At 33.6% G+C, this 12,180-nt stretch overlaps 1 pseudogene; it reads right to left on the reverse strand.

Moving 5' to 3' along the window:
• Positions 1-5,176: 5,176 nt before the first annotated feature.
• LOC145280444 (5S ribosomal RNA) lies at positions 5,177-5,293 on the reverse strand (annotated as a pseudogene).
• Positions 5,294-12,180: the final 6,887 nt, after the last annotated feature.

The following is a 12,180-nucleotide window of genomic DNA, read 5'->3' on the forward strand; positions in this document are numbered from 1 at the left end:
AAATTAATCATTAAATAATAAATATTTATTGATTTTAAACTAAATTAATCATTAAATAATAAATATTTATTGATTTTAAAACTAATATTAAAGCTAAAATCTATAGATTATCCATCACAAGTGTATTTTTTATGTTTGAGGAAATATATGCATATTTAATATTGTTTTTACGGTAATCAATTAAAATAACAACTTTATAGTAAAATATTTAGAAATTTATAAAGAATCGGAATCAGAATAAGTAATTGTATCGGAATCGGGAAAATACTGAAATCGTCCCATCACTAATTGTCTTCTTTGGAAATGGTGCATTCAAGTACTTCCACTGCATTGGCTGAGTTTTCGGTTCTGAACCCAAGTTTCATCCTGTGTAATCAGTCTTTTGAAAAACCTATGATTCATCTTTTTGGCACACCTCCAAATTCGTCCTCAAGCACTTTACGTATTTTTGCTTCTGGAAGGGTGTTAGCAATATGTAAGTCCACCTGGCGACAGATGTTCCATCATATGACCTTGTAAAACATTTGCATCATGAATTCAAGCATAGCCGGAAATTTGTGGAAACCGCTCCCATACCTAGTAGCTTCCCCCTTCTGCCATTGATAGACTGCCATTTTGGAAGAACGACGCGTAACTATTTGCCAAGGTAACTCCAAAAGAAAGAATGACAAAATCTATTCATACCAAAATAATTAACTTTTATTAATAACTTGCCAGGACAACCAAAAATAAAAGGGTTAGTTCAGAGTATTTTAAAACCTTCTAAATGCAAAAGTAACTGATTAGTGGGTGCTTCTACATAATTGGGACGATAAAAAAAACAATGGTTTCTACTTCCTTTTTTGTCAATTCTAATAAGTTACAACGGTAGCTTCCAAATTATGCAGTCGAAATTACCTGAATATTACTGAATTATTAAACAAAACAACTTTAATCGTGTTAGTAGGTGAACAATTGCTGCCGTCTTGTGTAAATCAAAACGGAAAATTACCTCTCATTTAAACCCCCCTGTGTCTTACGATCGTTTTCATAAAATTCTATTTTTTATTTTCTTTAATAAATAATTTTTTACCTTATCGATTTTCATAATTTTTGGATAATTTTTGGATATAATCATATTCAAATTACGAGGAATACGTAGATACCATTGTTTTTCATGTGAAATTAAGTATTACGATTTCCGAAATTTCGTCCCAATAGTGTAGAAGTGCCGATTAGTCGGTAAGAAGAAATTCACTGGATAAATGTATCTGGCATCAGTGTTAGCATATGTGTGGCAGTGTGCAAGTTCAGTAGTTTTATACACAGCGTGTGTATGTATGCTTGTTTTTGTTTAGTTAATGTGCAAGTATGTTTTGGTAGCATTGTGCCTAATTCGTAAAAAAAAAAAAAAAAAAAAAAAAACTTTTTTTTGTGTCTCTTTAATCCTGCCACACTCTGGCATAGGGGTTTGGCATGATGAAGGTCTGGACCATAAATTGGAATAATAGTTCGGTTCCTAAGAGATCATCCTTTTGGAAAAAAAAAATAAACTGCTTTATCGTCTGGAGCGCCCCTATTTTTGCACCCTTACTTTGGGGGAACTGGATTACCCCTCCCCTCATGTTAATCTGACTTTATGTCTCACCTTGTCCCAACAAATAACCTAGTCTCAAATATACTGACGTTATTCGAAAGAAATACCATCTCGCTCGTATTTTTTTCTTCTTTTTTGGTTTTGGCAACGCGCCACCTAGCGTCAGTCTACGAAAGAACAAAATCAACAACTTACTAAGATTTCAGCTTAAAAAAAAGTAAACAACAACAACAACAACATTCTTTGCGTTATTTTAAGACATCCTTTTACTGAAATAGGTTTTTATAAAAGTGCTCCTAGACGAGAGTTGCACGTGTTTTGTTGCTGGGCTTATCAAAAGGAAAGACGCAAATACCTTCCTCTCACTTTCACCCATCATTAAATAGTAACTTGTTTTCTTCTTCGTGCACCTACGCATTTATTTTTTTTTTTCTTCTTCTTCTTCTTCCTTCAAATCGCGACCATTTATTTCCTCTCTCTGGGTTATAAGCATTTAGGCGGCAATTTTTCATTCAAAAAATATGGAAGCAGAGTCATCCACCAAAACAGAAAGAATTAAACGAAACACTAAAACATAAAACGCAAACCAGGTAAATAAATGTTTAAGCGCTAATTGTATTTACGCTCAAAAAGAGCACGCTGGCCTGCAAAAAATGCCTGGGCAGCCCTGTTGATATTTCCCGCTAGGGGCTATTTAGGTTATTAGCAATAAACTAACACCTTCTCAAAGAGTGAGATGTCACTGTAGCCCCTTCTCTCTCTTTGTTCCTTTCCAACTACGATTTAAATAGCATTATTACTTGTGGTGATATTTCATTTTGTTTATAACAGATAATTCCATACTATCAATAATAGCTCGAGGAGAGGGGGGGGTCAAAGTATACACAGTAAGAAAGTGTGATAGACGTTGTAAGAAAGGGTCACTTAGAGCAACTGGCTTCTGATCAAACCAATTCAATTTTTGTACATAACTCAATCAGAGAATTGATGAATATTTTAAGATGTATTTTGTGTGAAGAAAAAAAAAAGCCTTAAGGAAACAAACATTGACTAATTCAGATTTTGTAGACTAGAAAGCCGCCCGGTGTTGCCCGATTTTATGCTTAAATATGATGTATGCATATTTCGCATTTCTTATTATAAAGCCAATTCTCTATTGATTATTATATTGTAAAGTAGTGACTCCAAAGTTAGAAAAAAAATCGACTTGGATGCCATACCAAAACATATAGCATTCCAGCCTTAGACATTAAGTCAGAAAAGTTTGCTAGAAATGACCTCATAACGTTAAAATTTGAGATGAAGACAAATTCAGACGATTAATATAATAATTCTTTAACCTAATAGGTTCCACACTGTCTGCCAAACTCCAGATAATGTCACATCGCAGCTGATGCTTCTTTAAAGGTACTACTACAGAATGTGTTCCAATGAAATTACTGCACTTGTACCCCCCATCAACAACAATACACTCATCCATCCCAACTATCAGTAACCCCCCCCCCCTTCATTACAGAGGTCTTTAGATGACGAAACATTTTCTACTCTAATAGTGTTTTACTTTGGACCGCTTGCCTTTATAATTCCTCCCGTGCTCCCCGTTTATCTTATCGTACCACCAGGCAAACATTTAAATGTAATGTGAACAAATATCTTGCTGCACAACTCCGCACTCAGTTTATCTCTATAAATCTGGTCATTTACATTTCAATGGCGGTGTTCTTTGATTGGGATAAATAGAAGTAATAACCTAAATCATTGAAAAATGAAAAAAAAAAAAAAAAAAAAACGCATCAAAATGGATGACTGTTATTAAAATTAATGTTAAAACATAGTATTAGGGTGATGCAAAAATAATAGGTACGTGCAAAATGAATGTCGATGCTCAAAATGTATAAACATTTGATCACTCCCTTTACTAAGAAAATCACCAAAAATCAGGAAATTAACCAATTTTAATGAAATTATCAGTATTTATCAAATGATGATCGAGGAATATAATGAACTAATTATTTTTATTTAAATCATAGGGGAAATGTATTATTTTGTTTAAACAAAAATACCTTTACTAAAGTTATAATTTTCAGTAGTAAATAAAAAACACAAGAATTTATTTTTGCTTTTTTTTATATAAATAAAGCATCGTAACTTGTAACAATAAAAGAAAATTACAGGAACATTACAAAAAAGCCCCTAAAGTCCATATTAATGAATTCGATATAACTCGAAGAAAAATTAATTTCTCAAACTGCCGATATTACCATTGAATTAAGCATTGTTTATTTCATATTTTCACACAAAAAAATTATAATTGCAAAAAAAGTTTTTTTAGATTACAGATTTCGCATAATTTTTATATGCAAGAATTTAATAATTTCCTTGCTCGCAAGAATGTGAAACTTTCGGCGTAACATAATTTTTATATAATCTCGAACAATAATTAAAAAAAGAAATTAATTTACAAACAGGAACATAAAAAATAATTAAATTAAAAAAATGATAAAAATTGATACAAACGTTCAGAATAGGGATGTATGGATGCACGTTTGAAAAAAAAGAGATCTGACACCCCTCTACCTCCTTTTACTACCATGGCTTCATTTTGAAACACCGTTTCGATTGGCTGAAATTTGAGGCCTCCTTATAATCGTGTTTACATTTTTTTAGTTTGTTGGGTTTTTGGCGAACGGTAAGTCACTTGCTTTTTGAAGGCTAATTAAGTTTTTTTTTTTTTTGGCAAACAAGGTGTTTTCTTTATTTAATTCAATATCTTAGGACTACTTTATTAATTATCTTTGAAATAGAACCAAGGAACTAATATTTATCTTTTAGAGGATTTTTACAATGAATTTATTTAACTTCAAAATTTAGCTGAATTTGTTAGCTCGCCGTGAAAACATTTTTCATAATTTTTTTTTTTTTTTCACGTGTACAAATATTTTTTTCCTTTATGAAATTAACTTTAGTCTTTAAATACAATTAAAAAGTAGTCGGAAACCTACAAAAAATTATGATAAATCGGCTTTCAAAACTAGGTACCCCTATTTTTGCCCGCCCATTTTTGCCCGAACCTAAAAAATAATATATATATATTTTTATTTTATTTTATTTTATTTTTTTGATGTTCAACTTCATGTCAAAAATGACATTATTTTTGCACCAACCTAATAACTTGAAAAACTGTATCTATTGTAGAAACCAAAAAAACACAGTTCTTTGCGTGCTTTATTTGCATAACCATTTTTAACAACTGTTCAGAATCAGAGAGAGGGGGAGAGAAAGTGAATAGAAAGATATATAAGCGAGAGTGAGCACTAGCAGGCCGCCCAGTGTTGCTCGGTCGTAAAATACACTTTAATATATTTTAATTTAAGCTGATCTGGTATTTATAATTATAAGGCCAATTCTCTATTGATTATCATATTGTCGATGCCTCCGTTCAGTTTTGAAAGGCAAAGGATACTCCCTGTAGTGGCAGCTGCTTGTGTAATTGCGAGGCAATAGTTGCTCAATCCCTAACCACACCTCTCCTGAATCGGCACTGTTTTAGTCCAGTGGCAAAGAGAAGTCTGGGGCGACTGAAAACAATATCACATACAGGACATACAGCACCTGGAAGTCCCAAATGGTCACCCATTTAGTACTGACCAGGTTCAACGTTGCTTAACTTCGATGATCCAGCGGGAACCGGTGTGTCAATGTGATTATGCCGTATGTTATCATATTATCATATTGTACCTAACATACATTAGTTATTTCAAACGTTAAAAAAAATGACTTGGGTGCTATCAGCTAGAACTGAAAATAAAACATATAGCTCTGCAGCGTTATTCGTTACCACCTAAGCTAAGTTCATATACACATGAAAGCTTTCAAAATTAACATAGTTAAACATATAAATGCATATTTGCGCATGCATAGAAAATATAAGTTTAATCGATTTACGCTTGTCAAATTACATTTTTTTCTTCAATTTTAACTACTTAGCAGCTATTTTTACCAGCTACAAACCTAATCAAATTTGTTCGACAGAGCCGAATCACTTATATATCAAGTTTCAAGCCTGTAGACAAAAAATTGACAGATTAGTTTGGTAACATCATTACGCGCGCAGATTGGCAAGATCAATTTTATATATATACTAGCAATCCGTCCGGCGTTGGCCGGTATTAAAATACGCTAAAATATGATAAGATTTCGTATTTATTATTATACTAGCAGGACCCGTTAACCAGCATTGCCCGGTAGAAGCATGATCCCCCACCCCTTGTAAAAAATTAAACTACGGTTGTTGTTGGTCGCCGCTTTCGTCCCTGGACAATTGCGGACACTGGCAGCTGTGACCGAATGAAATAATCTGGCTTCCACTGGCGATTAGTGCTGGTTTGGGCCGATAACCTGCAGTTACTGTTTGATTCTAAAAAAGCAATTAAGGGAATGCGTAAATCAGTATGAATTTAAAAAAAAAATACGATAAATGGTCCATTAGAATAATAATAGAAAGTAAAAACAGAAATTTTCGAAGTTAGGGATTCTCATCATATATTAACTGTTTAGCGTGATCGAAATCAGTAGTAGCAGTCCTAGCTGTTAACGTTTGTTGTTCAAGTCTTCCTCTTCTTTTCAAATCATCCACCAATTAAAGTATTAAAGTAAATTCTAGTTTTACATCCTCTTCTTAATGTGCAAAATAAAACAATTACCACTTTTTTCACTTCCTTGAATAATGTCATGTTAAGAACGGCTTTCGGAATAAACACCCCAACCTCCTCATGTTAAGAACGGCTTTTTGTGGGGTGTGAAAAAATATTTGCCCCAAATTTAACTGTGATATTCGTTGTCAGTATACCCACCCACAAATGCTATAAAAACAAAACAATTGGGGAGTGACAGTATCGGTAGGAGAGAAGTAGACTTGTTAATCGCACGTCTCTGCAAAATTTAAATGAGAATTTCTTCATCGCCATAGTCGAAAACGTAGAAAAGTCGTCAATTTAAAGACAATTAGGGAGGTGGATCTAATGTAATAATAATAAAAAAAGTTACCGTGTGTGCAGTCCTGGTAATCAGTCCGGAAAAGAAAATTAAATAAAATACTCCACAGAAATTTACGATAAAACTGAAGCCTATGTGAAAAATACAAAAGAAAATTAAATCGTCAACAGGAATAGTAAATGCTAAAAATAAAAGCAAAGAAAAGAAAACAAATATAGCATCTTGTAAGGGTCGATAATCGCTCCAAAACCGAAAAATAAATATTGCTACGCATGTTTTTTTTTCCAGGGCTGTTTATTTTGGGGGAAGATAGCAGCGTGTGGGCATTTTGTGCCTGTTTACATTCCTAAACTATTGCTGTGTTTACATTTTTATAGTGTTCTAGACGTGCAAGCAAAAATGAAAAAGACGTTATATATATATATATATATATATATATATATATATATATATATATATATAATTGTGCACGTATGTTCCAGTAATTAAGCTTACCAGCATTTAATTGTCTGTTTATGGGAGGTTATATGTGTATTTATGTTTGTATTTTAGCATTATTGTCTCCTGTAGAGAGCGACGTCATATTGTAAACTTTTTGAAGTGTTCGTTTATGCAGAAAATATTTTCGTTCTGAAATATATAAGAATTGTCAGGTCTCAATCAATTAGAATGAGCAAAAGATGCCAAGGGAGCCGTTATTATTTATGATCCTGAAATCGGAAAGATTATGTTATGCCTATGTGTCTATGAATCAGGTGTGATCGGTGAAATCACAATATCTGCAGAAAGTGTAGATTTTCCTCCAGTGTTGGCTGATGGTGGTGGGAGGACTAAATACTTATGTGGAAAAATAGGATACCCTTCCTTTGAATATGTTGCAATTATGATGGTGTTGCTCCTAGGACGCAATGTAGCATTTTATCATAACGAGGTAATGTGTCTGAAATGGTGTTTGAAAGTTACACAAGATAGTAACTAATAGCCTAGATGTATTGAATTTGTATGTGGCATCTGTTGTGGCAAACCTACGATACTTTGGTCCAGAGGGAAATTTCTGCAGTCATTTTATTTATAGGAGATTAATACAATCAGTTCTCTATTAATTATTATATTATACTCAATATATAGTAATAAGCCCCCTCACCGAATGCTCTTAGAGAAGAACTTTCAAATTTCTCCAGAGTCTGAGTGACAACAAATCTCCCCAGATTTCCAGTACTCACCAACTCTTTTGATAACCTTTGCAAAAGAATTTGCGTTACCGCAACAGCTGCTTATCATTGATTTCTTGTTGGCGGCGACCATTCGTCTTCACTGAAATTTGGGTGGCAATAAGCCTTCCCAAGCTCTCAGTCCTCTTTGTATTCATCCAGCGGAAGTTTGGCTATCTCTTTCTCTCTTCGGTCTTTACATCCTCCTTGACCCTCGTTATTCGTGACACCCACAAAAATGTAAAAAAAAAAAAAAAGAAGTGGGGGGGGGCGTATCTTTCAATTCGACAGTTTCATTTTTCATGAGTCCATGTAATGTTCATTTGTGTTTTGCATCTGTAGCCGTTTCTTTGTCCATTTTTTGTGTAGCTTACGTGTAGTGTTGGTCTCCACATTCAAGGGTTTTCCTTAATATTTATGCAGTTTTCATTATTGAGATTCATTGTATCTGCTCCGCCGTCACTCTGATTCCAATCTCTCCTTTTTTTTTCAAAGTTTTTCGGTATTGTTCCTAGTGCTCCTAATATTAGTGGTGTTATCTTTACTTTCTTCATTTTCCAGATCCCTTAAAGCTCTCTGGCCGGTTACGTGTATTTGCTTTGCTTCTCTGTCTCCTTGCTCTTCACTCTATGGTCTGCTGAAACGACAAAATCTACAATCTAGCAGGACTTACCTTTCTTGTTATCTTATGATGACACCCGGTCTTCTTATTGGATGGAGTTATCCGTTTGTCTATCCATATCCCATAGGAGACATGGATATATAAACAAATAAACCCACCCAAGCAAGAAGACCGGACGTCATAATAGTTAACAAGAAAGAAAAATCTTGCCAGATTGTAGATTTTGCTGTTCTAGCAGCCAACAAAGTGAAGATCAAGGAGACTGAAATAAAAAAATAAGTACACGTAACTGGCCAGAGAGCTCAAAGGGATCTGGAAAAAAATAAAAAATAAAAATAATAATAATAATAATAATAATAATAATAATAATAATAATTCTTATTATTATTATTTTTATTTTTATTATTGTTATTATTATTATCGTTATTATTGTTATTAAGTTTATTATTATTGTTGTTGCTATTATTATTATTATTGTTATTATTATTGTTAATATTATTATTATTATTGTTATTATTATTATTGTTGTTGTTATTGTTATTTTTATTATTATTGTTGTTGTTATTATTTTTATTATTATTATTATCATCATTGTTATTGTTATTATTATTATTATTATTGTAATTATTATTGTTATCATTGTTATTATTATTATTATTATTATTATTATTGTTGTTATTATTGTTGTTATTATTATTATTATTATTATTGTTGTTGTTTATTATGGTTATTATTATTATTATTGTTATTATTATTATTGTTGTTATTATTATTGTTATTATTATTATTATTATTATTGTTATTATTATTATTATTATTATTATTATTATTATTATTATTATCAACACATTGATGATATGCATTTTATGCAATAAGTTGTTTTTAAATAGTGTTGAGCGACATTATTTTTATATAATCCCTTAAGTGAGCATGTTCTTATATTGAGATAGTTTTGCTCTCATATATAGGGGACTAGCAGGGAGACCAGACGTTGCCCGGGATTGAGTGATGATCAATAAAGATTTCACACTCCCATATTTTTTATTGTTATCCAAATCGGTGAAATCGACCATTTTAAAATCAAATCGGTTGATTGGCTACTCTAGTTGGAGATCCATCGCAGTGCACCTGGAGGAAACTTCACATGCTTCCCCGAAGTGTCTTAGTCCACAATGCATTAAAGTCTACATTGCACTGTAAAGAACCTACTCTTGACTGTATAACATTATTTTTATATACAACAAAGAACCTACTGTTCATTTTATATGCCTGACCTTTATGCTTGTGCAGTGATAACGACTTCAATCGAAATTTAAAATGAAAAAGTCAAGTATCATGGTTAAATTGTGCTTTAAACATAAACATTCATTTAAAATGCACTCCTCTCATATAAAAAAAATCTGTTGTTGATTGTATGTGCCGAACGCTTGTGTAGTAATGAATTTCCTCAAATGCGCTTGTGATGTTAGGCTGTATAAGGTGTTAGCTTTGGTTAAAATCGCCTGTTTTATCTTTCGTCGGATTTTTTCGATTATCGATACTTATCGAAGACATTCCAATACAAAACCGTTATAAGAACACTGCCAGCTACATGAAGTACATTTATATGAAAATTCATAAAACCGGCCCAGCTATCGTGGACTCTACAGGGAATGGACTCTCTCACACTCTCTCACAATTCAAGCCGTTTAATACGCAGCTGTTAAAACACGGAGTTTTGTCCTCTAAAAATCCAACATGGCGACTATAGTTTTATTTTTACATTTGTTACAAAATTCAGTTTTACTCCAATATTAACAAATATAATTGCACAAAACTTTATAATGTACATACCTGTTAGGGTAAAAAGAAAATGGCTGTGCACCAAAATACATGCAAATCTATTTAATATTTTTGTTTTTATTAACTAGAGACAAATTTTACCGGACAAGGATTTCTTGTCAAATACTATTATGATAACGGTATGTTAAACTATGTCCTTTGTTCGTTACACTTAATGTAAGTAGAAAATGGTGGACGAGAAATTTCGCCGTTTAAACGCGTTTTTTTTTTTTTTTTTTAAATACTTGATGGATTTGTGTGATTTTTGGAGCACTGTCTTTTTCAAAACCTAACAAGTAAGTACGTAATAATTTTTTGTGCTATTTTGTTTATTTTCTTTTTACCAACAGCTTTTGATATCAGGGTGAAGCTGAATAAACACCCGCAATTTTAATTAATACTAACATGCAATGTTCGAACTACATACTTTAACTGGAAACGTTAACTTTATAGTTTTAAAAAAATGTGCTTGACATAAAAGGTCATTGAGTTTAATGCAATGCATATCCAGAAGGTGCGTCGACGTTTTGATTGCCTTCTTAAACCGTAATCTTTTCAACTGACACCTGTCAAAGAAGATTTTTTTTCTTTTACGTAACGAACTGCATATGAAAACGTTTAATCCGTCTTGTCGCGTCACTTAATAAGAGGTTTTATCTCTTCAGAATTGTTTTTTCTGTTTTTTTTTAACAGCCATTTTGTGAGCTCGTCGCATTTGTTGCCCGTTGCGCACAAAGTCTAATCATCGGTTAAATTGTACTATAAAGGTTTTGAACATGTTTGTCTACCCCCCACGTCGGGATGATGTGACACAAGGGTTGGAAAGTGAAATCTGAAAGGCCAGCGTCCTAAAGGAAAAGTGCTAAAAATGCCTGCGTCAGAATTCCACAGTAGAGACGTCTCAGGCGGTTAGCAATAAATTAACCCCATCCCAAAGAGTGAAAAGGTAAATGATAAGAGGGTAGACCTCCTAGAACTGCACGGGACCAGGCACATAGCTCAATTAACAGGGAACAAGCTATCTCAACTGGTCGAGTACAAGTTACCTTCAGTAGTACTGGATGGAACGATAAATTTGTCGCCCTAAAGAAAACAACACTACAGCTTTCTTTTTAAACTTTTATTGAAAAAATCAATTCAGGTAACTTGATTATGTAGTAGAGCTGACATCTAATCAATGTAGCCGCCTTCAGCCTCAATCACCTCCTCGATACGGGTCTGGAACTAGGTGTATGCCTTTTCCACAAGCGCATTCGGGAGCTCGGCGAATACTCGGTGGATAGCGGCGATCAGGCTTTCTTTGGTGTTGTGGGAGGTAATGTTGATGATGGTCTCGACGTATGACCAGCGAATTCAAGTCGGGGAAGGAGGGGACAGTGAGAGAAGGGGATAAAGTCGTAGTACTCCTTCTAAAACCAAGCCTGAGTCTTTTTGGACTTGTGGATCGACGCCGAGTTCTGCTGCCATATTCAAGGTCTGCTGGCGGCCACCTGATTGCACCAAGGGATCACGAAACTCTTCAACACATCCTTTAGTGTTTACTTTCAAGTTGACTTTGAAGATGTGAGGTGGCATGATGTGGCCCTTACTTGAAACCACACCAAAGAACATAGCTATGGCCGAAAACTTTGTTTTCTTCACTCTGTCACGTCCCTGTTATTCGTGGCAATCTGGCGATTCATTTTGAGGGTCCTGGCAATGGTCCCGTTGTCATAACTTAAATCGGTAAAGAGCTTGAGTTGTTCAGCGGCGCATCTCCAATCTCACTCGATGAGCATTGTGTCACTTTCAGACATGATAGAAGGCTTCTATCGCTCTTGGGATTTGTACACAACTGGCTAACTAGTATATGGTCTACATAAAAAAAAAAAACGAAAACTGATTTTCATCAAACTGAAATGGAATCATGTCGTCTTTTTTAAGGCGATAATTTTATCGTTCCACCCTGTACATCT

Source organism: Euprymna scolopes, chromosome 7 (genome assembly GCF_053919585.1).
Source record: "Euprymna scolopes isolate OS-2025 chromosome 7, ASM5391958v1, whole genome shotgun sequence".
Taxonomy (NCBI): Eukaryota; Metazoa; Mollusca; class Cephalopoda; order Sepiida; family Sepiolidae; genus Euprymna; species Euprymna scolopes.